The sequence below is a fragment of the Ambystoma mexicanum genome, chromosome 1p (genome assembly GCF_040938575.1).
Source record: "Ambystoma mexicanum isolate Mex_15411 chromosome 1p, UKY_AmexF1_1, whole genome shotgun sequence".
Lineage (NCBI taxonomy): Eukaryota > Metazoa > Chordata > Amphibia > Caudata > Ambystomatidae > Ambystoma > Ambystoma mexicanum.
The window spans coordinates 523118112-523143942 of NC_090921.1; the positions used below are offsets into that span (position 1 = coordinate 523118112).

Consider the following 25831-nt stretch of genomic DNA (forward strand, 5'->3'; position numbering starts at 1 on the left):
CACATCTGCAACAGCCTGGGCTGTTCCTCTGTGGGAGCAGTAGCCTCAGATCACACAGGCTGCTCAGGGGCTCGGAACACCAATGATGGGCCCCCATCTCTGCTTCCAGCACGTTATCAGTGGGCCCTTGTATCTGGGCCAGGGTAGAGGGGTGGGCATATGCCCCAGGATTGGGGGCCCGCGTCACTCTCCTTGAGCCCTTGGAGATTCCAGTCCGATCTCTGTGATCACTGCAGCTCGTACTGTCCCTCACTCTAAGGTCTTTACGAACAGGAGCCACAGCTCCAGTTCTTGCAGGGCACCGGGAGGGGTGGGGGGCTCTTCTCCTCGTCCTCAATCACATGCCTCATTCACTGTGCCCCTGACACTGGGCTTGAGAGGCGGGCGCACACCCCAGTCCTGGGGTCCCCACACCCCTCCTCCAGCCCCAAGGGGCTCTGTTCCAAGTTCTGTGCCCCTGGGATGTTCTTCGGTGCTTGCTTGTCGCCGTTGGGAGCCGGGACTCTGAATCCTGCGGTGTGGAGGAGCTTTCAGCCCACCCCGCGTGCACTCCTTCGCATGTGCCGTGTATTTTTGCGGCAGAGCGGGTGTGGGAACCTCTGTACCACCTTCTGCCCTCATCACTTCTGATTGCCCTTCAGGGAAAGGAGGGGCAAGTCCCAGACCCCAATTTGAATGTGAACCGGCATTCCCATGTCAGCAAACTGCGTGCTTCCCATCACAAATGTCTTCTGCTCCAGCGGTCTCCTTATGTTAGGCTCGAACTCCACTTGGGGAGCACCGATTTTGACGGGTTTTTGACCTGCCAAACCCTGCCGGTTCAGTGGATCAGCTCTGGGGTCCTCCAGCACCATAGGGGCCATAGGTGGGGGCAACCACTCTATCTAGGTGCCTCGGTGACGGAGGAGCGCAATCAGGCGACCACCATCCGTGCGCTCCCTGGTGGCCGTAACTATTTTTCTTTTAAGAAGACTTCCTAGCACAAGAGTAAGGGCACGCCTGGGTTTAGACAAGACAACAGATTTTGGTTTTGGACTTAGACATCGATGACCCTTAAAAACATCAGTTAAAGGAACAATCCCTTCAGAGTTAGGGCCAGTTAGGTATTTCACTAACCAAGGTTATGAATCCCTCCATGTTCAAGACTAAAGTTAGTCACAGTTAAAAATTGATTAGCCTGGCATATGTTAATGGGGTTCCACTTAAGGTGATTATTACTGAGGTTAATGTCAATTGTCCCAGTATTATCAAACGTTTGTGTAGGAATGTCAAAATTAAGATAATCGGCAATGGAAAATTGTCACTTTCCTCCCCAGGTAACACAAACATATCCACTTAGTGTGGAGAAGGGAAGAAGAGCAAAAAACATAGTCAATTGTGTATGCAGAAGATGGATTAACTCTGGTAAACGTACCTGAGCAATCATATGAACATCTCCCAGTGAGCATACCGATATCAAGCATTCCTAGGGATTTTACCCAGCCAATGCCTGTTGGATTAACTTTAGTGTGCAATATTATTGAATCTGGGACAGATGGAGGGCAACATTCGTTAGGAGGAATATATGCATTACTGAAAAGCTGCATGTCATTTTTTTAAATAAAAAATGAATGTGTTCACTATGCATTTGAACTTTTTTTTGTTTTACTTTATTTAACATACTTGACAGTACAACTGGAAGCAACAAGCATTACATGAATACATCAATCACATTGACAGATAAGCTCAGGCAATGTGGTCCCAGAGGACCCAAACATAATATCTCTTCAAACATTACAGCATGAGGGTAAACAATAATCGACGCGTACAGGTATCGTGGCAAGGTCAATGGTCTTAAGATGGTGGATTTTCATTTTCATCCCCAACCTCGGTAGTCAGAGAATGCAGATAGGATCGAAAGGGGACCCAACTGTTCCTATACTGACTTGTGGACGTCTGCATAGTGGACCAACGTTCCTCCGCCTCATAGGCCCAGGTGACAGCCCAGAGCCATTGGACAAAGGTGGTTGGCACAGGTCGCAACCACAGTAACAATATACAGCGAGTTGCAAGCAGCATATAGAGACCAGCCAGCTTCCTGTGGTCATGGCTGTTGCGGGGGAACTCATGAAATAGACAGGACATTGGGGTTGGTGTGACAGTGTAGCCCATCATCAGGGACCCCTCCCAGAAGGGAGCTATTTTTGGGCGGACCCACAGCATATGAATTTCTCCAGCATGGGGTCTGGCATGGATTCACATGCTCATGAATATTCCCCGTCGTCAGGCTGGGAATCCTCGGTAAAGAAAAAATCAGTATCAGTTTCGTTTCTGATCTGTCTTTCGTAGTAGTAACCAATCACTGATCTCTGCGTCATACTGACCACAGCCAATGACTGCCCTCTACCTAAGCCCCGCCTCTGGCAGCCATCTTCAGATTTTTACTGCACGTTCAAGTGTTGGGAGTCCTTGTGCTTAGCTCTCGAGCTTTTACTGCGTGTTTCGTGCTTTTTCAGGTGAATTTTCACATTTTTTCGGTTAATCGAGCCTCAAGCTCCACCGTTTCTACTCCCGTTAACGGCTACCCGTTGCAGGATTTTCCTATGCCCCTCAAGGGTGAAGATTTTGTCGAATCAACTTCTTGGAGGATTCCAGAAGATTCGCGGCCTACTTCGAGATGGCCCAGGATGCGAGTTTGTCACCCGGACCCAAGCTGTTTCGCAGCTGCCCTGGAGGCCTGCTGCAGAATGTGTTTAAGGGAGACGAACATTCGCGATGCCTCTACTGTCTTCATGGGGACAAGACTCATGTAGAGAAGGGCTGCCAGTTCTGCAAGAACTTGTCGGAGCGGACCATGAGGGACCGTCGATCCTGTCTCTCCAGCTGGTTGGAGAAGGGATCAACGGGTGAGAAGAAGAAGAAGGGGTCCGAGCGGACTTCTAAGTCCTGTGCGGGCGCCCAGCGACGGGGGCCCAACACCAGGCCAAGCGCCGCGAGTCTGCTTGCTCCAGGAGCGCTGAAAGGTCGGGCTCTTCGGTCGCCAGGCAGGGCGCACCTTCCCCGGCACCTTCGAGGAAGTCCGAGACCCTGGGTAAGCTTCGTGAGAAGCCCCGTCCGATCTCAGAAGAGGGGGAGCGAGGCGTCGCCCCTCCCCGAAGGAGAAGGCCTGGGACGCACCTAAGGTGGTGAAGGCCCCTACCCAGCAGGCAAAGGCCTCTATCGAGGCGATCACAGCGACTCTGGCCAAGCCGGCAGAGACCCCGCCAGCGGAGACTGCCTCCGGGACTAGAGTTTCCCTGCCGCCAAGGAGGGAATCCTCTTTTCAGCCCATCGTCGTGGCCGCCATGATGGAAGGAGCGAGGGGGGGCACGGTAGCCTCCTCGAGCTCGGAGTCAGCCTCGGAGGAGGAACTGACCGAGGCTTTGAGGAACCTCGAAGTCCAAAATCGAGAAGGTTCGATCCCGTAAGGAAGATCCTCGGGAGATAACCGAGGAAGACGATGATGGCGAGGAAGAGCGGCCTTCCATTACGGCGCGGCCGGAACCTAGGCCTCAGGATGGCTCGGCGGCCATTTTGTCTGCGATCCAGTCCTTATGCTCTGAGATAAGGACGAGGTTCCCACAGCCCAGGCCGGAGGACCCGCAGCCTGGCCCGTCGGGAAGTCCTCAGAACAAACGACAGAGGACCCAACCCTCTCCTCCGCTCGCCCCCGTAAGGCCTACAGTTCCCTCCTCATCCTCCCACGAGTCGGGAGATGACGGTGCGTTGGGCTCGACGACAGGTTCTGAGGGCGACGACGATGGAACGGGTCTCCCGTCGCACGGGCCTCGCCGCCCGACAAGATTGGCTCATTCCACGCCATGATCGCCAGGGCGTCCGAATTGTTCCAGCTCTGCCCGGAGGAGCAGAAAAAGGAAGGTTTCCTCTATCAGCGCCGGGAGGCCAAGAGGAAGACTGTCATTGCGGTGCCTCTAATCGATGACATCTGGGAGGAGGGCCTGTCGGTTCTCAAAAACCCCTCCACGGCACCAGCCAAACGGGACCGGTACGAGAAGAAGTACCGGGTCCCCGAAACCGCTCCCCTGTGCCTCAGGGCCCAGCCAATGCCAGACTCGGTCGTCTCGGCGGCGGCGAAGAAGAAAGCGGCGGGGTCAGGAGCCTCGACGTCGAATTCCCTGCCGGACGGCGAGGGAAAGAAGTTGGACGCCATGGGGCGGCGGGTCATTTCGTCGGCGTTGACGACGATCAAAGCGGCCAACGCCTTGGCGATCGTGGCCCGTTACGACAGGGAACTCTGGTTTAAGCTGGCCCCCATATTGGACTTCCTGCCGGACGACAAGAGGTCCAAGGCCCTGGAAATACTGCAAGAGGGCGAGGTGGCGTCGGACCACGCCATAACGGTGGCAACCGATATTGCCGATACCGGGTTCCGCGAGCTGGGCAACAGTGTTTGCCTACGACGACGGGGTTGGCTCCGGGCGACCGACTTCCGTCAGTACGTCCAGACCAGGGTGTTGGACATGCCGTTCGACGGCAGCAACTTGTTCGGGAAGGCGGTGGACGAATCCCTCCAAGCCATAAAAACGGACACGGAGGCCGCCCTCGCCCTAGGAGCCCTTCAGCAACGACGGCCCTTTCGGAGCTCCGGAGGCAGACAGGGTGCCTCCAAGGGATCCAGCGGTGGCTCGTCCTACCGCCAGGCGGCACGCTCCTCGTCTCAGGAGGCCTACAGGGGTCGCGGCAAGCAGGGAGCGCCTCGCCGCCGTCGGCAAGGTGGCCAGGGCGGCAAGGCCACCACCTCCAAGCAGGAATGAACCGGCCGTGGTCTCGGGCCCCCACCGAAGCACCCCGGTGGGAGGCCGGTGGACGAATTTCGTCGGCGTGTGGAAGTCCATCTCCACTGACCGTTGGATGCTGGATACCCTGGCAAGAGGACACTATCGAATTCCTGAAGAAGTGCCCTAACGTTCCACCTGTAGCCAGGAAGGAAAATCACGTCCCGCAACTGCTGTTGGAAGTACGGGCGATGCTCAGGAAAGGCACCATCGAGCTTGTCCCGAAGAGGCTCCGGGGTGTACTCAAGGTACTTCCTCGTTAGGAAGAAGACGGGCGGCTGGCGCCCCATCCTGGACCTTCGTCGTTTGAACAAATACATCAGATCACAAAAGTTCAGGATGGTCTCCCTCCAGCACGTACTGGGACAGCTTGAGGAAGGCGACTTTCTATCGTTGTTGGACCTGGAGGATGCATACTTCCACGTTCCCATCCTCAAAAGTCACCGAAAGTTCCTCAGGTTCGTCGTCCAGGGACGCCACTACCAATTCAGAGCACTGGCGTTCGGATTGAAGTCGGTCCCCAGGGTCTTTACCAAGTGCCTAGCACCAGTGGCGGCGCGGCTGCGCCTGCAGGGGATTCACATCTACCCCTACCTGGACGACTGGCTCATCCGCTCAAGGACGAGGGAACTCGCTGTCGAACACACTGCGAGGACCGTCCAGCTACTCACAGACCTGGGATTCGCCATAAACTACCCAAAGTCCCACCTGGTGCCGTCGCAGGTGGCCCAGTTTCTGGGAGCGAAGCTCGATACAGTGAGGCGCCTGGCGGCCCCGTCGGAAGAACGGACAAAGACCATTCTAGGCAAAGTGCAACGCCTGCTAGCCACGGACGTGGCCAGGGTGAGGTCCATCAAGTCCCTCCTGGGGATGATGTCCTCCTGCATCTACCTGGTGCGCCTCTGCAGACTACAGATGCGCCCTCTTCAAGAATTTCTCGACACCCGTTGGATGCAGGCGACGGGCACCTTCGAAGACAGGGTAACTCTCAATGAGGTGTTCCGGCGGGCAATTCAGTGGTGGGGCGTTCGAGCGCACCTCACGGCGGGAAAGGACTTTCAGACGCCGGTGTACCAGGAGACGGTGACGATGGACGCCTCCCTGGAAGGTTGGGGCGCCCACACCGGAGATCTCCACGCAAGAGGCCTCTGGCTCCCGGAGGAGAGGCTCCTGCACATCAACGTCCTGGAACTCCGAGCCGTGTTCTGGGCTCTCAAATCGTTCCTCCCGTCGCTCAAGGGCAAGGTGGTGCGGATCTTCACGGACAACACCACGACAATGTTTTACATACGGAAGCAGGGAGGCACCATATCCCCAGCCCTATCCAAGGAGGCACAGGATCTGTGGCACTGGGCGGTCGCCCAGGGGATGTTCCTGGTTCCCTTCCACCTGGCAGGAGAAAGCAACACCATCGCCGACTCGCTCAGCAGGGAGCTGCGCGCGTGTCACGAGTGGGAACTGCGCCAGGATCAGGTGGATCAACTCTTCCGACGATGGGGCAAACCCCAAATCGACCTGTTCGCAACAGCGACGAACTCGAAGTGCAAAAGGTTCGCCAGCAGGTTTCCCCAGCCGAGAAGCATGGGCGATGCGTTCTCGTTCCCCTGGGACGGTCTATACCAGTATGCGTTCCCTGCGTTGCCGTTGCTGCTTCGACTCATCGGCCAGCTCAAGAGGTCCCGGTGCAGGATGATCCTCGTCGCATCGGCGTGGCCGAGGCAGATCTGGTTCCCGGACCTTCTGGACTTGTCAACGTCCCCTCCCATCAAGCTGTCGGCGGACGCGGACCTTCTCTCCAGAGAAGGAGGCGCCATCTTCCACCACTACCCGGCGTCGCTGAACCTGCAGGCTTGGCTCCTGCAGCGCTAGAGTTTGGAGGCTACGATATACCGGCCGATTGCAGAGAGGTTCTTGCAAAGGCCAGGGCGTCCTCGACTCTCAAATGCTACGGTCATAAGTGGAAGAGGTTCTCTATATGGTGCCGAGCACAGAAGATCAACCCCCTACGGATTACGGCCCCTCAAGTGCTGCCGTATCTGCTATCGCTGGCAAAGGCTGGGCTAGCCCATGCCTCCATTAAGATTCATCTGGCGGCGATCTCCAGATACACCAGAACCACAGGACGGACGTCCCTGTGGTCCCATCGACTGGTAAAAGAGTTTATGAAAGGACTGTTCCGGTCGTTCCCGCCAGTGAAGGCCCCGGCGTGGGAACTTAACGTGGTGCTGACCAGGCTCATGGGGCCCCCATTCGAGCCGATGACCTCCGCACTGATGAAGTTTGTGTCGTGGAAGACTGCATTCCTGGTGGCCATTACCTCCGCACGATGAGTGGGAGAGATCCAGGCCCTATCCTGCAAAGCACCGTACTTGACTTTCCATGCCTCGAAGGTGGTGCTTAGGACGCACCCCTCCTTTATGCCCAAGGTGCCGTCGGACTTCCATCTTAACGAGCCCTTGGTGTTACCTGTTTTCTTCCCGTCTCCTTCGTCGCCGGCCAAGAGGACTTTGCACTCGCTGGATGTGGCTAGAGCGCTGAAGTTGTACGTGGACCGCACAAAGAGTTTCCGGAGGACATCACAGCTGTTCGTGAACTTTGGACCTGTGAATCAAGGGAAGGATCTCTCGAAGTCTTCTATTTCTCCAGCATGGGGTCTGGCATGGATTCACATGCTCATGAATATTCCCCGTCGTCAGGCTGGGAATCCTCGGTAAAGAAAAAACCAGTATCAGTTTCGTTTCTGATCTGTCTTTCGTAGTACTAACCAATCACTGGTATCTGCGTCATACTGACCACAGCCAATGACTGCCCTCTACCTAAGCACCGCCTCTGGCAGCCATCTTCAGATTTTTACCGCACGTTCATGTGTTGGGATCCTCGTGCTATTGCTCTCGAGCGTTAGTGCTATTTTTTCCCGTTTTTTGCTCAAAAACTTCGTTTTTTCGGTCAAAAGAGCCTCAAGCTCCACCGACTCTCCATCCGATCAACGGGGACCCGTGTCGGATTTGTCTGCGCCCCTCAAGGGTGAAGATTTCATCGAGCTACGCTTTGGAGGACTCCAGAAGCTTCTCAGGCCCGGACATGGCCCAGGAGAAGGGAAGCTCGACGCCCGGAAAACTGTTCAGGGTCTGCCCTGGATGCCAGCTGCAGAACGTCTTTAAGGAGGACGAAAACTCCTTTTGTCTCTACTGCTTACATGAGGACAAGACGCACGTGGAGAAGGACTGTGCGTTTTGCTGCAATATGTCGGAGCGGACCATGAAGGACCGCCATCAACGTCTCGCCAACTGGCTGGAAGGGAAGAGCCCGTCAGGTGAGAAGAAGAGGAAGAAATCTGAGCGGTCTTCTAAGACCTTTGAGGACGCCCCGGCGACGGGGGTCCAACACAAGGCCAAGCACCGCGAGTCCGCTGGCACCGGGAGCGCCGAACGGTCGGGCTCTACGGGCGCCAGGCAGGGCGCACCCTCCCCGGCACCTTCAACTACGAGCCAACGCTCTGGGTCGGGTAAGAGGAAGGGCGAGCACCCGGCGAAGCTCCTGGAGAGGCCCCGGTCGAGCTCGAAGGCCCCATCGGAGGGGGAGCGAGGCAGTGTCCCCCCCCTCAAGGATAAGGCGGTGAGCGCACCTAAGGTGGTGAAGGCCTTAATCCATCCGGCCAAGCCCTCTATCGATACTGTCGCGGCGACCCTGGCTCAGCCTGTGGAGGCTACACCAGTGGTGGCGACCTCGGGGCTCAGAGTCTCCCTGCCACCTCGGAGGGAGTCCTCTTTTGTGCCCATCGATAGGACCCCCGTGAAATCCCCGGCGGGGAAGAAAAAGGGGGGGCAGGGCGTCGTCGTAGATTCGGCTTCAACCTCGGAGGAAGAGCTGATCGAGGTCTTAAGCCACGGCCTTGGCGTGGAAGAAGACCGGCCCGTCGGGATGGATCCCGACGAGGGTGCCGACGGGGCCCCTGATCGCCCGTCGGATTCCCCTCTGCCAGCGCCGCAAGACAACTCGGCGGCCATTTTGTTGGCTATACAGTCCTTGTGCTCAGAGATAAGGACGAGACTACCGTTGCCGACGGAGGAACCTCTCCCGTCGGGGGATCCTGAACCGGGACCTTCTGGCGTTCCCCCGACCAAGAAAAGAAGGATTCACCCTCCACCTCCTTTTCAGCCGTCGCGCACCGTCCAGCCCTCCTCCCCGTCCACCCGAGGGGATGATACGGGGACTGACACGGCAGCAACGGGTACGGACGACGAGGTATACGACGAGGATCTACCGTCGTCACCTCCCACCAGGGCTTCTCCGCCCGACGAGATTGGTTCGTTCCACTCCTTGATCGCCAGGACATCCGAGCTTTTCCAACTCTGCCCTGAGGAGAAGAAAAAGGAAGGATTCCTTTATCAACGGCGCGAGGCCAAGAGGAAGACGGTCCTCACGGTGCCTCTACTGGACGACATTTGGGATGAGGGCCTCGCCCTCCTCAAGAACCCTTCCACTACGCCAGCTAGAAAAGACCGGTACGAGAAGAAGTACCGGGTCCCGGACACGGCCCCCCTGTGCCTCCGGGCGCAGCCTACCCCGGACTCCGTCGTCTCCGCGGCGGCCAGAAGAAAGCGGGGTAGGGTGCGGCATCCACATCGACTTCCCCACCGGACGGCGAGGGAAAGAAATTGGACACTATGGGACGCAGGGTCATCTCGTCTGCAGCGACGACGATTAAAGCGGCCAACGCCTTGGCTATCGTGGCCCGCTACGACAGGGAGCTATGGTACAAACTGGCTCCCCTGCTGGACTTCCTAACGGACGACAAGAGGGCGGATGCCCTGGAGATCCTACAGGAAGGTGAGGTGGCGTCGGACCACGCCATCACTATTGCGACGGACATCGCCGACACTGGGTTTCGCCAGTTGGGCAACCGCGTGTGCCTTAGGCGGCGTGGATGGCTCAAGGCTACGGACTTCCGTCAAGACGTACAGACCAGAGTCCTGGACATGCCGTTCGATGGGAACAACCTGTTTGGGAAAACAGTGGACGATTCCCTTCAGGCCATTAAAGCGGACACTGAGACGGCCCGGGCCCTTGGAGTTCTGCAGCAACGACGGACGCCCTTTCGGAGCAGCGGAGGCAAGGGCGTCTCCAAAGGTTCCGGCGGCGGTTTCTCCACCTACCGTCAAGCGGCTCGCTCGTCGTCTCAGGAGGCCTACAGAGGACGAGGCAAGTCTGGTGGACCCCGCCGTCGTCGCCAAGGAGGTCAAGGCGGCAAAGCCTCGTCGAAACAGGATTGAACAGACCGTGGGGTCGGGCCCCCACCGACGCACCCCGGTGGGAGGCCGGCTGGCGAGCTTCGTCAGCGTGTGGGAGTCCATCTCCACCGACCGTTGGGTGCTGGACGCCTTAGCCCGGGGCCATGCGCTCGAGTTTCAAAGAAGGTGCCCGCGCGTCCCCCCGTGGCCAGAAAAGAGCTTCACGTCCCTCAGCTTCTCCTGGAGGTAAGGGCGATGCTCAGGAAGGGCGCCATCGAACTCGTCCCAAAGAGGCTTCGGGGCTCCGGAGTTTACTCGAGATACTTCCTCGTGAAGAAGAAGACGGGAGGATGGCGCCCCATCCTAGACCTGCGACGTCTGAACAAATTCATCAAGGCACAGAAGTTCCGGATGGTCACCCTCCAGCACGTCCTGGGTCAGCTGGAGGAAGGAGACTTCCTGTCGTCGTTGGATTTGGAGGATGCCTACTTCCATATTCCCATCCTAAAGGGGCACCGAAAATTCCTCAGGTTTGTGGTCCAAGGGCGTCACTACCAGTTCAAAGCCCTCCCCTTCGGACTACGGTCGGCACCCAGGGTATTCACCAAGTGCCTTGCACCGGTGGCGGCGCAGCTGCGCCGCGAGTGGATCCACGTCTACCCCTACCTGGACGACTGGCTCATCCGGGCCAAGACGAGGGAGCTCGCCGTGGAGCACACGGCAAGGACCGTCCAACTTCTCACAGACCTGGGATTCTCCGTGAACTACGCCAAGTCCCACTTGGTACCCGCGCAAAACGCACTGTTTCTGGGAGCGAAGCTCGACACAGTGTCCCTTCTGGCCTCCCCGTCGGAGGAAAGGACCAGGTCCATCCTGGGCAAGGTACAGCGGATGTTGGCTTCCGACGCGGCCAAGGTGAGGTCCATCAAGTCTATCCTCGGAATGATGTCTACTTGCATCTACCTCATTCCCATGTGCAGGCTCCGGATGCGCCCGTTGCAGGAGTTCCTGGACGCGCGCTGGATCCAAACGACGGGGGGCTTCGAGGAGAGGATCACACTCGACGAGAGTTTCCGCCGCGCGGTCCGGTGGTGGGGCACCCGCGCGCATCTGACGGCGGGCATGGACTTCCAGACCCCAGACCACCAGGAGACCGTGACCACGGATGCCTCCCTGGAAGGGTGGGGAGCGCACACCGAAAATCTACAGGCGAGAGGCCTTTGGCTCCCGACGGAGAAGTCCCTCCATATCAACGTCCTGGAGCTCCGTGCAGTGTTCTGGGCCCTCAGGTCCTTCCTTCCGTCCCTCAAGGGCAAGGTGGTGAGGATCTTCACCGACAACACCACCACCATGTTTTACATCAGGAAACAGGGCGGAACCAGGTCCCCAGCACTGTCCAAGGAGGCGCAGGACCTGTGGCATTGGGCCGTCGCCCAAAGGATGTTTCTGGTGCCGTTTCATCTGGAAGGGATAAAAAACACCATCGCCAACTCAGTCAGCAGGGAGCTGCGCTCGTGCCACGAGTGGGAACTACGGCAGGATCTAGTGGATCGCCTCTTCTGACGGTGGGGCACACCCCAGATCGACCCGTTCGAGACGGCGACGAACTCCAAGTGCCGGAGGTTCGCCAGCAGGTTTCCCCAGGCGAGGAGCATGGGCGATGCTTTCTTGTTCCCCTGGGAGGGCCTGTTCCTCTACGCGTTCCCTCCTTTGCCACTGCTAATCCGGCTCGTCAACCAGCTCAAGAGGTCACGGTGCAGGATGATCCTCGTCGCACCTGCGTGGCCGAGGCAGATATGGTTCCCGGACCTTCTGGACTTGTCAACGTCCCCGCCAATCAAGCTGCCGGTGGACGCGGATCTACTCTCCAGGGAAGGAGGCGCCATCCTCCACCACGACCCGAAATCGCTGAACTTGCAGGCCTGGCTCCTGCAGCGCTAGAGTTTGGAGGATACGACATACCGGCCGACTGCAGAGAGGTTCTTGCAAATGCCATGGCGTCCTCGACTCTTAAATGCTACGGACACAAATGGAAAAGGTTCTCTGTCTGGTGCCACGCACAGAAGATTAACCCTCTACGGATTACGGCTCCCCAGGTACTGCCGTACCTGCTGACGCTGGCCAAAGCTGGACTGGCACACGCGTCTATCAAGATTCATCTTGCTGCGATCTCCCGATACACCAGAACCACGGGGCGGACGTCCTTGTGGTCTCATCGTCTGGTGAAAGAGTTCATGAAGGGACTGTTCAGATCGTTCCCGCCGGTGAAGGCTCCGGCCCCGGCGTGGGAGCTCAACGTGGTGCTGACCAAGCTCATGGGACCTCCGTTCGAGCCTCTGCACTCGGCCCAGTTGAAGTTTCTGTCGTGGAAAACAGCGTTTCTTGTGGCCATCACCTCCGCACGACAGGTGGGAGAGATCCAGGCCCTTTCCTGCAAGGCCCCGTACTTGACTTTTCACGACACGAGCGTAGTGCTCAGGACGCACCCCTCCTTCATGCCCAAGGTACCGTCGGACTTCCATCTCAACGAACCCTTGGTGTTGCCTGTGTTCTTCCCGTCGCCTTCGTCGCCGGCTGAGAGGACTTTGCACTCGCTGGATGTGGCTAGAGCGCTGAAGTTCTACGTGGACCGCATGAAGTGTTTTCGGAAGACGTCACAACTCTTTGTGAACTTTGGACCTGTCAATCAGGGGAAGGCTCTCTCGAAGGCTTCCATTTCCAGATGGCTCTCCGGCTGTATCATGTACTGTCATCGGTTGGCAAACCGACCGCTGCCTGGCCGTCCGAGAGCCCATTCCACCAGAGCGATCGCAGCTACCACATCGTTCCTTTCTGGTGTGCCCCTGCTGGACATATGTAGGGCTGCTACGTGGAGGTTGACGCACACCTTCACGAAATTCTACTGCGTCGATCAGGATTCCAGGGAGGAGTCCAGGGTCGGCCAAGCAGTGCTGCGCAACCTGTTCGCCTGAGGTGAGCCTGGTGAGGAGGTAAGATGCTTAATGTTGAGTTTGATGTAATGCTTAATGTTGAGCCTTTGCCACCTCCCGTGGTTGTGCATGTGTGTACTGCTATGTATTCTTTATTCATGAGCATGTGAATCCATGCCAGACCCCATGCTGGAGAAGGAACAAGTTACTTACCTGTAACTGTTGTTCTCCAGCATGGGTCTGGCATGGATTCACATGCGAACCCTCCCGCCTACCCCTCTGCGGCTCTTCACTTGGTCATACTGCCACTTCACGTGCTTCCAAATCTGAAGATGGCTGCCAGAGGCGGTGCTTAGGTAGAGGGCAGTCATTGGCTGTGGTCAGTATGACGCAGAGACCAGTGATTGGTTACTACTACGAAAGAGAGATCAGAAACGAAACTGATACTGGTTTTTTCTTTACCGAGGATTCCCAGCCTGACGACGGGGAATATTCATGAGCATGTGAATCCATGCCAGACCCATGCTGGAGAACAACAGTTACAGGTAAGTAACTTGTTCCTTCCAGATGGCTCTCCGGCTGCATCATGCACTGCCACCGGTTGGCTAACCTACCGCTGCAAGCCCGTCCGGGAGCCCATTCGACCAGAGCGATCGCTGCTACTACGGCGTTCTTATCTGGTGTGCCCCTGCTGGACATCTGCAGGGCTGCTACATGGAGGTCGACGCACACCTTCACGAGATTCTACTGCGTCGATCGGGATTCCAGGGAGGAATCCAGGGTCGGCCAAGCAGTGCTGCACAACCTGTTCGCCTAAGGTGAGCCTGGTGAGGAGGTAAGAGATGCTTAACGTTGAGTTGTTGTATTGCTTAATGTTGAGCCTTTTGCCAACCCCCGTTGTTGTGCATGTGTGTATTGCTATTTATTCTTATATTCATGAGCATGTGAATCCATGCCAGACCCCATGCTGGAGAAGGAACAAGTTACTTTCACGTAACTGTTCTCCAGCATGGGTCTGGCATGGATTCACATGCGAACCCTCCCGCCTACCCCTCTGCGGCTCTTCACTTGGTCATACTGCCTCTTCACGTGCTACCAAATCTGAAGATGGCTGCCAGAGGCGGGGCTTAGGTAGAGGGCAGTCATTGGCTGTGGTCAGTATGACGCAGAGATCAGTGATTGGTTACTACCACGAAAGACAGATCAGAAATGAAACTGATACTGATTTTTTTCTTTACCGAGGATTCCCAGCCTGACGACGGGGAATATTCATGAGCATGTGAATCCATGCCAGACCCATGCTGGAGAACAACAGTTACAGGTAAGTAACTTGTTCCATATCCCACATTGTCGGTGTTACATCTAGGGCAAAGGGAAGGCCGATCTCCCGACATACGGTGCAACCTGCCTGGGGTGTAAGGTATCTGTGCAATACTTTCAATTGAATCAGCCTGAATCTGGAATTGAAGGAGACTTCTTGAGTGCGGGCGCACACGGATTCACAAATCTCATCAGTCAAATCTATACTCCATGCACCCCGAAGCCTGTTCAGTAGACGACTTGCCCTCTACTGAAGAAGACGGTACAGCCTGGCTACCCCGCCACTCCTTGAGTAACTAGCCATAATCGTGGATAATAGTGAATCGTAGGGGGAACCAAGGGGAACTCCTGCCATTTGCCCTTGAGCGCCCGCCGTAGACCTGCGTATTGTAACCAGCGTGATTGGCGCCCTCTGAAGGGTTCCGGCAAGTCGCATCATTCTATAAAGGATCCCATAGCATACACATGTCGTATAGAACCCAGACCTGCTGCCGACCAGTGGCCAACCGTTAAACCATCCACGAGGGAGATCTTGCGTAGGCAATTCCACAGGGGACTTAACATGGAACGGGTGGGGGCTGTCTACCTGTCTCCAAATTCTATGCCATGCCGATATCTTGACCCCTGTGGGATTGGTGGTGTCATGCTTCAAGCACGAAGAGGGGAGAACAACTATCTCGATTCCTGGCTGCTAGGCACTCCAGCTTGATATGGGGAGGGAATCCACCGGGTTCAAACCAAAACGCAGCAAAATGGACTTGGGTGGCAATACAGTAATGCTCAAAGTTTGGGGCAGCAAACCCTCCCTGTACAATGGGGGCAGCCAGTGTGTCCAGCTTCAGGCGGACCGCACCGGAGTGCGACAGGAAGCTATTGATCGCTCGAGTGAGTGATTTAAAGAATTTCACTCCGAGCCAGAGCAGGACGTTCAGAAATCTATATGGAAGTTGTGGGAGTATCACCATTTTAAGAAGCCCTACCCCCCAGGCCAGTGTGATCGGAAGTTTAGCCGAACCATCAAACTTCCGCCGCAAGGTACTTTATCTCAGACTGGGACCAGGAAAACCCTTGAAGATCCCGGGGGGACTAAGGTGGTATCCGTCAATGGGAAAAGTCTGGATTTTGTGCAGTTAACCTTCAGCCCAGATAATTCACCTAAGAGGATGACGTTGATTATCAGTGCTAGGTCCTTCTCAGGGGAGCGGATATAAAGCAATGCATCATCTGCATAGAGCGAGATGATCTCTGGATCTCCTGTAAGTCTTATGACTCTATGAGCATGCTGCTGGCGGATTCTGTCCGCTAGTGGCTCAATGGCAAGCGCAGAAGTCAGGGGGTAGAAGGGACATCCCTGTCTGGTACCTCTGGCCATCTCAAACTGAGTGGAGCATTGATCTGCCGTTTTGCCTCGGGATCCTTTCCCTCCCCTCTGAAGCACTCCTTTGTGCATCCACAGCTGATCCTTGTCCAGATAATTATCGCCCAATTTCCATTACTCCCTTTCTTGGCAAACTCCTGGAAAAGTTGGCCATCTCTCAGCTTAACCTTCATTCTAATTCTGTTGGCTGTCTCCATGACCACCAGTCTGGCTTCAGAGCTGCCAGAAGCACGGAAACTGCTCTCCTGAACATCCGTGAAGATCTGCTTTCCAACCTTGACTCTTAACATTGCCTCTGTCCTCATCCTCCTCGATCTCTTTTCTGCCTTCGACACGGTCAACCATACCATCCTGCTCAACCATCTCCGTGAAAACCTGGTCAGGCTCTGGCCCGGCTGACCTCTTTCCTCTCAGATCGAACCTCCCAGTTCCAACTTGGGTGCTTCCTTTTATCTATCTTCCTCTCTATCTGTGGTGTTCCCCAGGGGTCCAACCTCTCGCCCTGGCTTTTCAACCAATACCTGCCAACTCTTGCCCACTGCATTGCCACTTTCTGCTCAAATTTCCAGTGCTACGCTGACAACACTCAACTCATTTTCAGGCTGCCGTCTGCCACCTCCTCTCCCTCTCTCATCTCTGATTGCCTAACTGCCATTCAAGATTGGTGTGCCGCCAATGATTTTTGTATGAATGCAAGCAAGACGGAGATCCTCCTCATCTGCACACCTTCACCATCATTTCCCCTCACTCTCTGGCCAGCCACCCTTGGCCCTCCTCCTACCCCCACCTGCGAGGCTAAGAACCTTGGGGTCATCTTTGACTCCACCCTTTCCTTCTCCGCCCACATCTGAGGTCTCTAAAAAGTCAAATTTCCGACTGCACCTTCTCAGAGGTACTCTGCCTTTCCTCTCCTTCCCCCAGAAGCTCATGATATCCCAAGCTCTGGTTCTCTCTAGCTTGGACTATTGTAACAGCCTCTTTTTAAATCTACCTGCCTCTACTCTCCGCCCTCTTCAACTAATCCAGAACAGGACTGCAAGACTTGTCCTTAGCCTCAAGCCCTGGGACCGTATCTCTCCAGCTCTGGAATCTCTCCATTGGCTCCCAGTGGATGCAAGGATTAAATTCAAAACCCTCTGCATTGTCCACAAGGCTTTCTGGGGCATGGATCCAAAATACCTTCAGCTATCCCTCCGCAAATACCTCCCCTCTTGAGCTCTTCGCTCCTCTACCTCCAACTCCCTCAGGGTCAGTCGTTTTTCAGAGAAACAAGCTGGGGGTAGATCCGTCTTCGGCTGGGGCCTCCCTCTGGAATAGCCTCTCTGCCACTCTAAAACTTGAGGAGAACCATTTCCGGTTCCGGAAGCACCTCAAGACCTTCCTCTTTTCTTCTGTCTTCGCTCCCCTTATCCCCTGCTGATCTGTTCTCTCTTGGCACCGTGCACCTGGTCACCCTCTGTCCTCCGGGCCCAGGTACCTGCTCACCCTGCCACCCTCCCGCACTGCCTCTGGGCCACCCCTTGCACTGGGGTCTGTATCTGTACACATACAGCCCCCACCCCTTTTTTTTAACCGGGCTAGGATATCAAATAGACAACGCAAGTTGAGGGCAGTGGAGCGGCCTGGGATAAATCCTGATTGATCGGGGTGGATGAAGAACGTCTTACATGGAGCCAGCTGGAGGGCCAATACCTAGGCAAATATTTTGATGTCACAATTAATAAGGGAAAGGGGCTGGTAGTAGCCGCACTACGTGGCTGGTTTGTCATGTTTCAACAGTACAGTAATAATCACTTCGCGGAGCGAGGGGAGAAGCTTACCGACCTTGTACGCCTCCTCCTATACGGCCAACAGCCAGGATGCCAGGGACCCCTTGTAACATTAATAAAATTCAGTAGCACGTCCATCCACCCCGGGAGCCCTACCGGTCAATAGGGAGTCCACTGCGCTCGGTATTTCCTCCATCCTCATTGGGTGATCTAATATCTCCCTGTTTCAGGAGATAGCACTGACAGCGGAAGACTGTCAAGGAAGGATTCAATAGCTACCGAAGGAGAAGTGTCGACATTAGCATAGAGCATTTCATAGAAAGAGAGAAACACATTGTTAATTTCTTGACTTGAGAGTGCAAGCGGAGCACTCCCCTCGTTCCTGATCAATCTGGCCAACAACCGGCCAGATCGATACCCCTAGCCATATTATCTGGCGGTTTGGGGGTCATCCAGGCACTTACGCTCCCGATCTGCCAGGGCTCGAAATGAGTCAAGTGCAGCCCCCATCTCAGCGAGTGTGACAGTGGTTGGGGAGGGGATGAAGCGTATTGCGCTTCCAGCCGGGATAATAGGAGCTCGCTCTCCCCAATGGATCTAGAGATCACTTTAAGTATACCGGCTTCCTTTGCCAGGACGACACCGCAGATGTAGGCTTTGAAGGCTTCACATGGGGAGGCTTGAGTAAACACTGAGCCAGTATTGAACTCAAAGAAGTAATCTATACTCAATCCCAGTTCTGACTCAAATACCGGATCTAGCAAAGCGTGTGGTTTCAGTCTCCATGAGCGTGCGCCCCCGCCACCCCACCGCCCACCCCTCAATAGATTCTCCTTTATAGGCGCCACCAAATAGCCAAAACCTAAACATGACAATTCTGTGGAGGACGGAACCCAGTTTCTCTACTTCAAAGGTATCAGGTGGTATGTAAAAGGCTAAATACAAATTTCAATTATTTATGATCTCGATTCCTCCTGGGACTGGTTAAGCCCTTTGAAAAACACCCCTTTCAAATTCAGCCCTAATCACCAGTTCCCCTGTATTGCTAAACCCGGTATGCAACCAAGTGACTCTGCAAGGAACACAAAGAAAGCACATTCCAAGACTGCAAAACATGTACACAAAGTCTCTTAAAAGCATAAAGTTAAATCTGTTGGGCCATATATGCCATGAACACCGAAAATATAGATACTGCTGTGGCACTTCAAAACGAAAAGCTCAAGGTTTTAGAGGCCAACTCACCATGGCCAGAACATGGCTCTCACAAGACAAAATCTGAGAGGGCTTCAAATTCAGGGACAAGGCTACTGGCTTGGCGAACAGTGAAGCACACAGGGTCCCACTGAGTCTCTGAAGGGCCTCTCACAAAACCTCAAGAGAGAAATATACAAGACTGACTTCAACATTGAACTTACACCCAAGGTCTTGTCTGCACTGAAGGCCTCGAAATGTGCATGTACAGGCACTTTGACCACTTTTGAATAACATGAAGACACCTACTAGTGAAATGAAAGACGTCTCACATGGATGTAGCAGCCCTGTATCGGGCCCATTTTGCAGCCACAATAATGGTGTGGTGTTCCAATAAAGATTTGTTCAAATGCCAAGTACAGTAACTGGCCTTTTACCTGATGTCCCTAGGACAGTATTGGTCATGCGGCTACGTGGGAATTGTGACATGCTTTCTCAGCTTCAAGTGACACATTGTGTCCCTTTTGAGAGTTTACTCGTCTAGAAAGTATGTTAGTGTTACAGGCTGGTGGAAGTTATAAATATGTTTTTTATTTGAACCTCAGTGTGTCCTTTTTTCTGTGGTTGTAGTAACTTATTCCATGAAAACGAGAAAAATGACTACACAGTGTTCTTAAAACCCTGTGACCTGCCTATTTTCTTTGGGGTTCTACTTGTTTGGTCTTTCATGATGCAAACCACTGTTTTGGCTGTTTTGACAATGCAAGCTCGAGATCAGACTTCTCAAAAGGTGCCCTGCTCTAATAGAATGTAGTTATAGTGGCACCTGTGGTTACAGATTTGTAGTTGATCTGTCAACAACCTCACCAGTGTCGTAGCTCTAACTGCGAGCTTTCCATAGTCTGTGCATGAGAGATCGGCAATGACCTGCACAGACTACAGCCATGCAGTTCTTTGGCTGTAACATTCATTCTCCCCTCTCCAGGAGAAGTTTGTGCTCATAACCCTATTGGCCGACTATGCGCTCAACCTTGTCACCCACCAACAATGAAGTTGTCCATGTTCGCTAACGGCACTTTATTGGGTGAGTAGGAAAAAGGGGGAGGGCTTGCACCTTGATGTAAGGTTTCAAACCTGTTGGGTGGTATTTATTTATTGCATTTGTTATATGCCCAAACCCAGGGGTGTCACGGCGTAGGTTACAGAAAGGCTTGAATTTCTGGTTACAGTGAGAAAAAAAGTTACATTTCGTACAGATAGTGCACAAAACTGCCACAGTCTCCAGGGACTCATCCCCACAGCCTGATTAAATGACTTAATCATAGCGCCAACAGACAGTGCGTAGCCCAGCAGCCTTGTCCACACCTTTGGGGCTGTTGGTCTCAGATTCAGTTGCTGGTGCTTTTCTTCTATCCCTGGGCACTTCTCCTGCAGGCTTTTTTTCCAGGTACCGCCACTTCTACAAAGTCTTCACCTGTCTTCTGTTGTTTTTTTAAAAACATGTTTTTAAAAATGTTGTATCCACTTTATTACATTGATCGTTAGGATTCAAAAGATAGAAGGGAAGATCAGGGCCACTCTGCCCCTGACACGGTTAGGCCTGGGTTTAGAGAGGATCTTGTAACCCTCAGGGAGGAGAGTGTCAAAATGTGTGACAGAGCTAGCAGTGAACCACGTCTCGTTGAGAGCGAGGACATGTAGGTGGAGGTCTTCAAGAAGGTGGCAGGTGCCAGAGGGGTGTTTGACGGCAGAACGAGAGTTGAGGGTAGCTAGGTGGAGCAGGTTTCCACTTCCGAGGAGGGGTACAGGAGTGTGGTACACCTGTCAGAGATGGCATAGGGGCCAGAGGGATGACAGCTGGAATGGTGGCAGGAGAGGGGAGGAAGTTGATGGGAGACGGAAGACTCCTATTGAGAAGGAGGAGGTTGGGCTGCGAGCCCTAGACCATGACTGTGCCATTTAGGTACATAATAATTACCCTAGAGGATATGAAGGATGCCAAAGGTACCTCCCAATGGGTGCCACCATTAATGGTAGAGTAAGAGAAAGGGTAGAGTGCAGAGCCCATATGAGGAATCCATAGGTCCGGAGCAGGAATGACAAAGATGATGTCGGTGAATGTTTGCCTTGAAGAAGCCTTGATATATGTGTCAGCGATGGGCAGGCCTGGGTTGGAGGCCAGGTGATTGCTGTCGGCATGCCAATCAGGCATCTTCCAGAAAGACCAAGAGCACACTCGAAGAGAGCTGTGACTTCTGCTACGTTGTTCCTATCTGGTGTTCCCAGGCTCAACGTCTGCAGAGCAGCTACGTGGAGGTCTGTCCATACCCTCATCACAAGGCTCTACTGTGTCGAAAAGGAATACCAGGGAGGAGTCCCGAGGTCAGCCAGGCAGTGCTTCGCAACCTGTTCGCTTGAGCTGAGTATTCCAGAGGTGAATCCGTTGATCGGATGGGGACCCTGCCGGAATTCCCTGGGACAGCCGCTGCATTTGGGGATGGTCGTCCCATATGGTAGACACCCGCCCAAGGCCAGGGACATTACCCCGGTCTATTCTGGAGGTCTGGCTGGCCTGCGTTACAGCTTCTCCCTCCGGGATTGATCATGGACTCTGTTTATCAGTGTTTTTCCCGTTTGCCGGTTTCAAAAATTCGCGGATAACCGTTTTTTCAGGTGTAAACACATAAATGTTCTTTTATTGCTTCATTGCGTGCATATGTAGGGTGATCTCTCACTGCAAGATGTTCTAAACAATTTCATGTTAATCCAGTAATCTGTTGCATTCCTACAAGTCAAAATTATTGTAATAAATCATGCAATACATCTTCAAGGCCTCTTTGATTTAATCATAGAAATACATTTGCGAGATATAGCTACGTTTAAAAAAACAGAATAACCATAGCAAGTGTTCTGCATTTGTTATTGTTATTTTATTACATTGCATTTGGATAAGGAGTGAAGCATTAAAAAGAACACGTTCAAGGAGTTGTAAGCGGCACTAGACAACTGCATCATTTTAACACACTGCCCATTAAGCTTCGCGGACGTGATGTGATCGCAACAGGAATGACTGCCACTTGCCTGCCCCCCACCTAACCCCAGCCCTGTTTGGATAAAAAACAAATCACTGGCAATCTCCGCACATCACCTAATTAGAAGTACAAATCCACTAAATAAAGCTAAGCACCCAGCAGTGTGGCTGTGCCAGCCATCAAAATGCCCTGTTTATAGCACTTCCTGGTGAAACACTTTTAAAGAAACAAGCAAAATCGAAATAGGCTACATCTAGAAAGACAACTGGTGTGTGCAGTCTGGCCAAACATAAAAACACACAACACCACATCAGTGTAAGTAAGCTGACCTACAAGAAAAAGTGCATGCACGAAATGACCCGGACACACAAATGATATCTGCAACTTGGCTGCAAACAAACAATAATTCCCCTGTGCGCCTTTAAGAGCTCTTTGGAGGCAACTCAGCCGCTCCTCAACCATGGAGCATGCTACAGAGTGGGGAGGGGACTAGGGCAGCAAGCCTTGCAGTGCAATATTTAACGTCTTCTAAAAAAAAGGGGACGGTTCCACCCATCCCCTGAAGCCCTTTGCCCCAGAACGGTCATAAACCATGACGTCGTTTCCTCCCAGGAGGAGAGAAAGGTCAGGGGAAGTAGAGGGCAACCGAGACAATCACAGGGGGAATGGGGGTGGGGAGGGGGACGAAAATACAGTCAGAGGGGTCAAGGAAGTGGGTGGGGACACAAAGACCCTCACGGGGGCAAGGGGGTGGGAAGGGGGCACAAGCACGCTCACAGGGGGTAGGGGGTGGGAGGGCACCGGCACACTCTAAGGTGACATGGGGGAGGGGGGCACAAGCACAGTCCCGGGGGTATTGGGGGAGGGTAAGGGGCACGTACATACTCACGGGGACATGGCGGAGCTTGGGGCACATCCACACTCACGGGGGCATGGGAGAGGGTGGGGGCACAAGCACACTCACAGGGGCATGGGGGTGGGTGGTGGGCACATACACACTCCTGGGGGGGTTGGGGGCACATGCATACTCACCGGGGGCATGAGGGTGTGTGGGGGCACACAAGGAAACATTGCAGGTCATATGGGAGGGGGGCATGCAAAGAAACATTGTGGGTCATAGAGAAGGTACATACAACCTTACCTGACAAAGGGGTCCAACAGGTCCCCTTCAGGCCCCCCTCAGGCCAGCTAGCGGTTCCTTCCCAATAACAATGCTGAAGCTGGGAGAGGCACGCAGAGCTCAACGCTCAACCTGAAACTAGATTTTTCCGGATTCCCCAGCATTGCAGTTTGCAATGTAATGGCTGTGTTATGACTAGGCTGTCAATTTGACTTTCGGCCGTAAGATGGCAATAGTGCATAATCATTTCAGTTCCAATAGACAATGCTTTCACAGAGCTGCCAGGATAGCTCATCAGCAACTCTTCTGTCTTGGATACAAGACAACCCTTTTTCGAATCCCGCTCCCCGCATTTTCCAAGTATGAAATACCGGGGGTTATCAGAGTCACCCGAGGAATATAAAACCATTAAGGGGGGTTAGATATCAGTATTTTTCAGTAATCTCTGAAAATCAGAAACCATAATCATGTCTACAAGCAGGGGGGGCACCATATCCCCTCCACTGTGGAACCAAGCAGTCTGCAGTTGGGAATGGGCTCTGGAGAATGACATTTACCTCATGGCTGTCCACCTCCCGGGGAATCCAACCTGGAAGCGGGCAGGCTCAGCAGATTCGGGTTGGCCAATTACAATGGGCAATTGAACGACCTGGTACTGAAGGAGATCTTCCTCAGGTGGGGGCATCCCCAGATAGATCTTTTTGCCTCCCGGGACAACAGGAAATGCCAACAGTTCGCCTCCTGGCAGGGCAGGGCTCCGGCTCCCTGGGCGACGCATTCCAGATCCAATGGAATGACATGATGTCATATGCCTCGCCGCCCACACCCTTAGTCCACAGGGTGATATGCAAGATAAAGGAATCCCACAACCTCAGCATCATTTTGATAGCTCCCTGGTGTCCGGCCAGACCGTGTTTCTCCGAGCTCCTCAGCCTTTGTGGAGACCACCCATTCTCCTACCGCTGGCCCCATCTCCTCTCCTGGCCCAGCAGGGGGGCAGGGTACTCAGCCCTGCTCCTCACAAGCTAGCCCTCGCAGTGTGGCTCCTGAGCAGGTCACGCTGAAACACTTAGGTCTATCTCAGGCTAACCTAGAGATCTTCTAGGGCTCTAGAAGCAAGGCTACTAGGAGCCAATATAAGAGTAAATGGTCAAGCACATCTGGCGTGCCTCCACAGGCCTTACACACCTATACAGAGGCCACACCCAGTGAGGGACCTCAATGCTGTGTTGGTGCCTTGGCGCACAAACTTTTTGAACATATGCGGTCCGCGAACATCAGGCTGGTCACCATAAAGACAGCTCCACCGGAATATTCTCTATGGGATTTTCCCATTGATTTTAAAAGCACCACTTTTTGGTGCAATGTTAAAGATACCGCCGGTTTATTTATTTAATATTAAATCCCCGGTTGGGTCTTTTTGCCAGAACTCTTTTCTAAAATGGCGTTTGTGTCCGTCTCTGTAACTCTGACCAAGGTCGAGCCCTTTGTTCCACTATTTTGGCGGGCTTCTCCACAGAAGCCCTCCAAATGGTGCCACTCTGTCTGGGTTCCACGGGAGGGGTGGAGGGGGGAATTGGGACCCTGGACTGCGTTGCCTTGGCAACCCAAGTCGCACTCTACTCTGATTGTCCCAGTGGTGAGCCGCCCGGCTCACCACTTAGCATGTGTGATTGACAGCTAGGCTGATGAATGGGTGTTTTTCTGCATAAAAGCAGGGTCTTTGGGACTGGAACTTCAGAAGTCGCCACAGGACCTAAGAATCCAAAGAGGGAAGAAGCTGAGCCATCTGCAACGACGACACCACCGGTGGAGCCCTGCTGCAATGACCTCACCACTTTCCCGACGACAAGAGAAGATCTTCTGCTAGACGAGTCTTCTTCCTCTGAGCTGGTGGGACCAACCAGTTCGCCCTTTTCGCCTTCCAAAGACTACTCTTGGTCGAATCGCCCATACCAAGCACCCCGGCGGCCGGGTAGCCAAGCTTCACCACTTTGACCACGAATAAAAGGAACGCTCCTTTTATTGACGAACTCCGCGGCTGGTTTCATCCCTGTGCAGTGCAACGACTCCACGTTTCCTCCTCGACGAGATCCTCTCTTCCCCTGGCCGGAACAACAAACTGCAACCACTGCCAGGAACAACTGCCACCGCTGGAGCTTCCTCTCTGTTTAAGGTACTGTGTCCAGCCTGGCCTCCCTTTCTTCGGTTTGCCCAAGGTGACCCTTAAATCCTTGGCCCCAGACCTTCTAAATGTACTTTCTTGAATTGCCCCAACCTCTTTTTGAACATTCTGCAAAGACGTTTAGTGCATTTTTAAACCGTGTGATCCTGGGCACATTTCGCTTTGCTCCCTTTAAAGTGGGCCTGGCCTATGAACTTTGGCTCTACAGCCTATACTGCCTTTATTCCCTTGCTGAGAACTCCTAAAAGTGTTGGGACCTGTTTTCTTTCTATGCTCTGCCTTTTTCTCTCTCCCTTTAACCGAACTATTGGTGTGCCATCAGGTTATGCGCCCACATCTGTTTAACAAATCGTGGTGTTTTAATTCTGACTCGTCTAATAGTTATTAAGGGAGGGGTGTATACTTTACCTGACTGTGTTTTAACTTGCTTTTTATTTTATTTAGTGTGCTAGTATATTGCCTAAAGTGTGTTTTAAATAAATAATTATTTATTTTGTATACAAAGCTCTGGTCAGTGTTTGTTTGCTCTACTGTGTTTTTGGACCTATTGTGTATACTCTAAATACTGCCATACTCTTCATTAGAGAAGTCTGACTGCTCAGCCACAGCTACCAGGTAAATCTGGGCGGTGCAGACTGCTACCAATTGGGTTTACTGCTTACTCCTGTAGTCTTAATAATTTTGCATTGTTCCCTAAGGGAACTGCACAGGATTCTGCCTAACAGCGTTTTCAACGGCATGGGCCGTGACCTCTCATCAGCAGGGCGGCTTCCTGGGCCACCCCTTCAGCTTTCTGTAAAAACTACAATTTGGACGCCGCCTCTAGGTCAGACGCGGCATTCGGGCAGGCGGTTCTAAGAA

General features: G+C 53.7%; 1 protein-coding gene across 4 annotated transcripts in view; it reads left to right on the forward strand.

The window, feature by feature from the left end:
• Positions 1 to 25831, forward strand: part of ZFR2 (zinc finger RNA binding protein 2) — a 2121586-nt gene that overhangs the window by 1234568 nt on the left and 861187 nt on the right. The gene's annotated exons all lie outside the window — the stretch shown is intronic.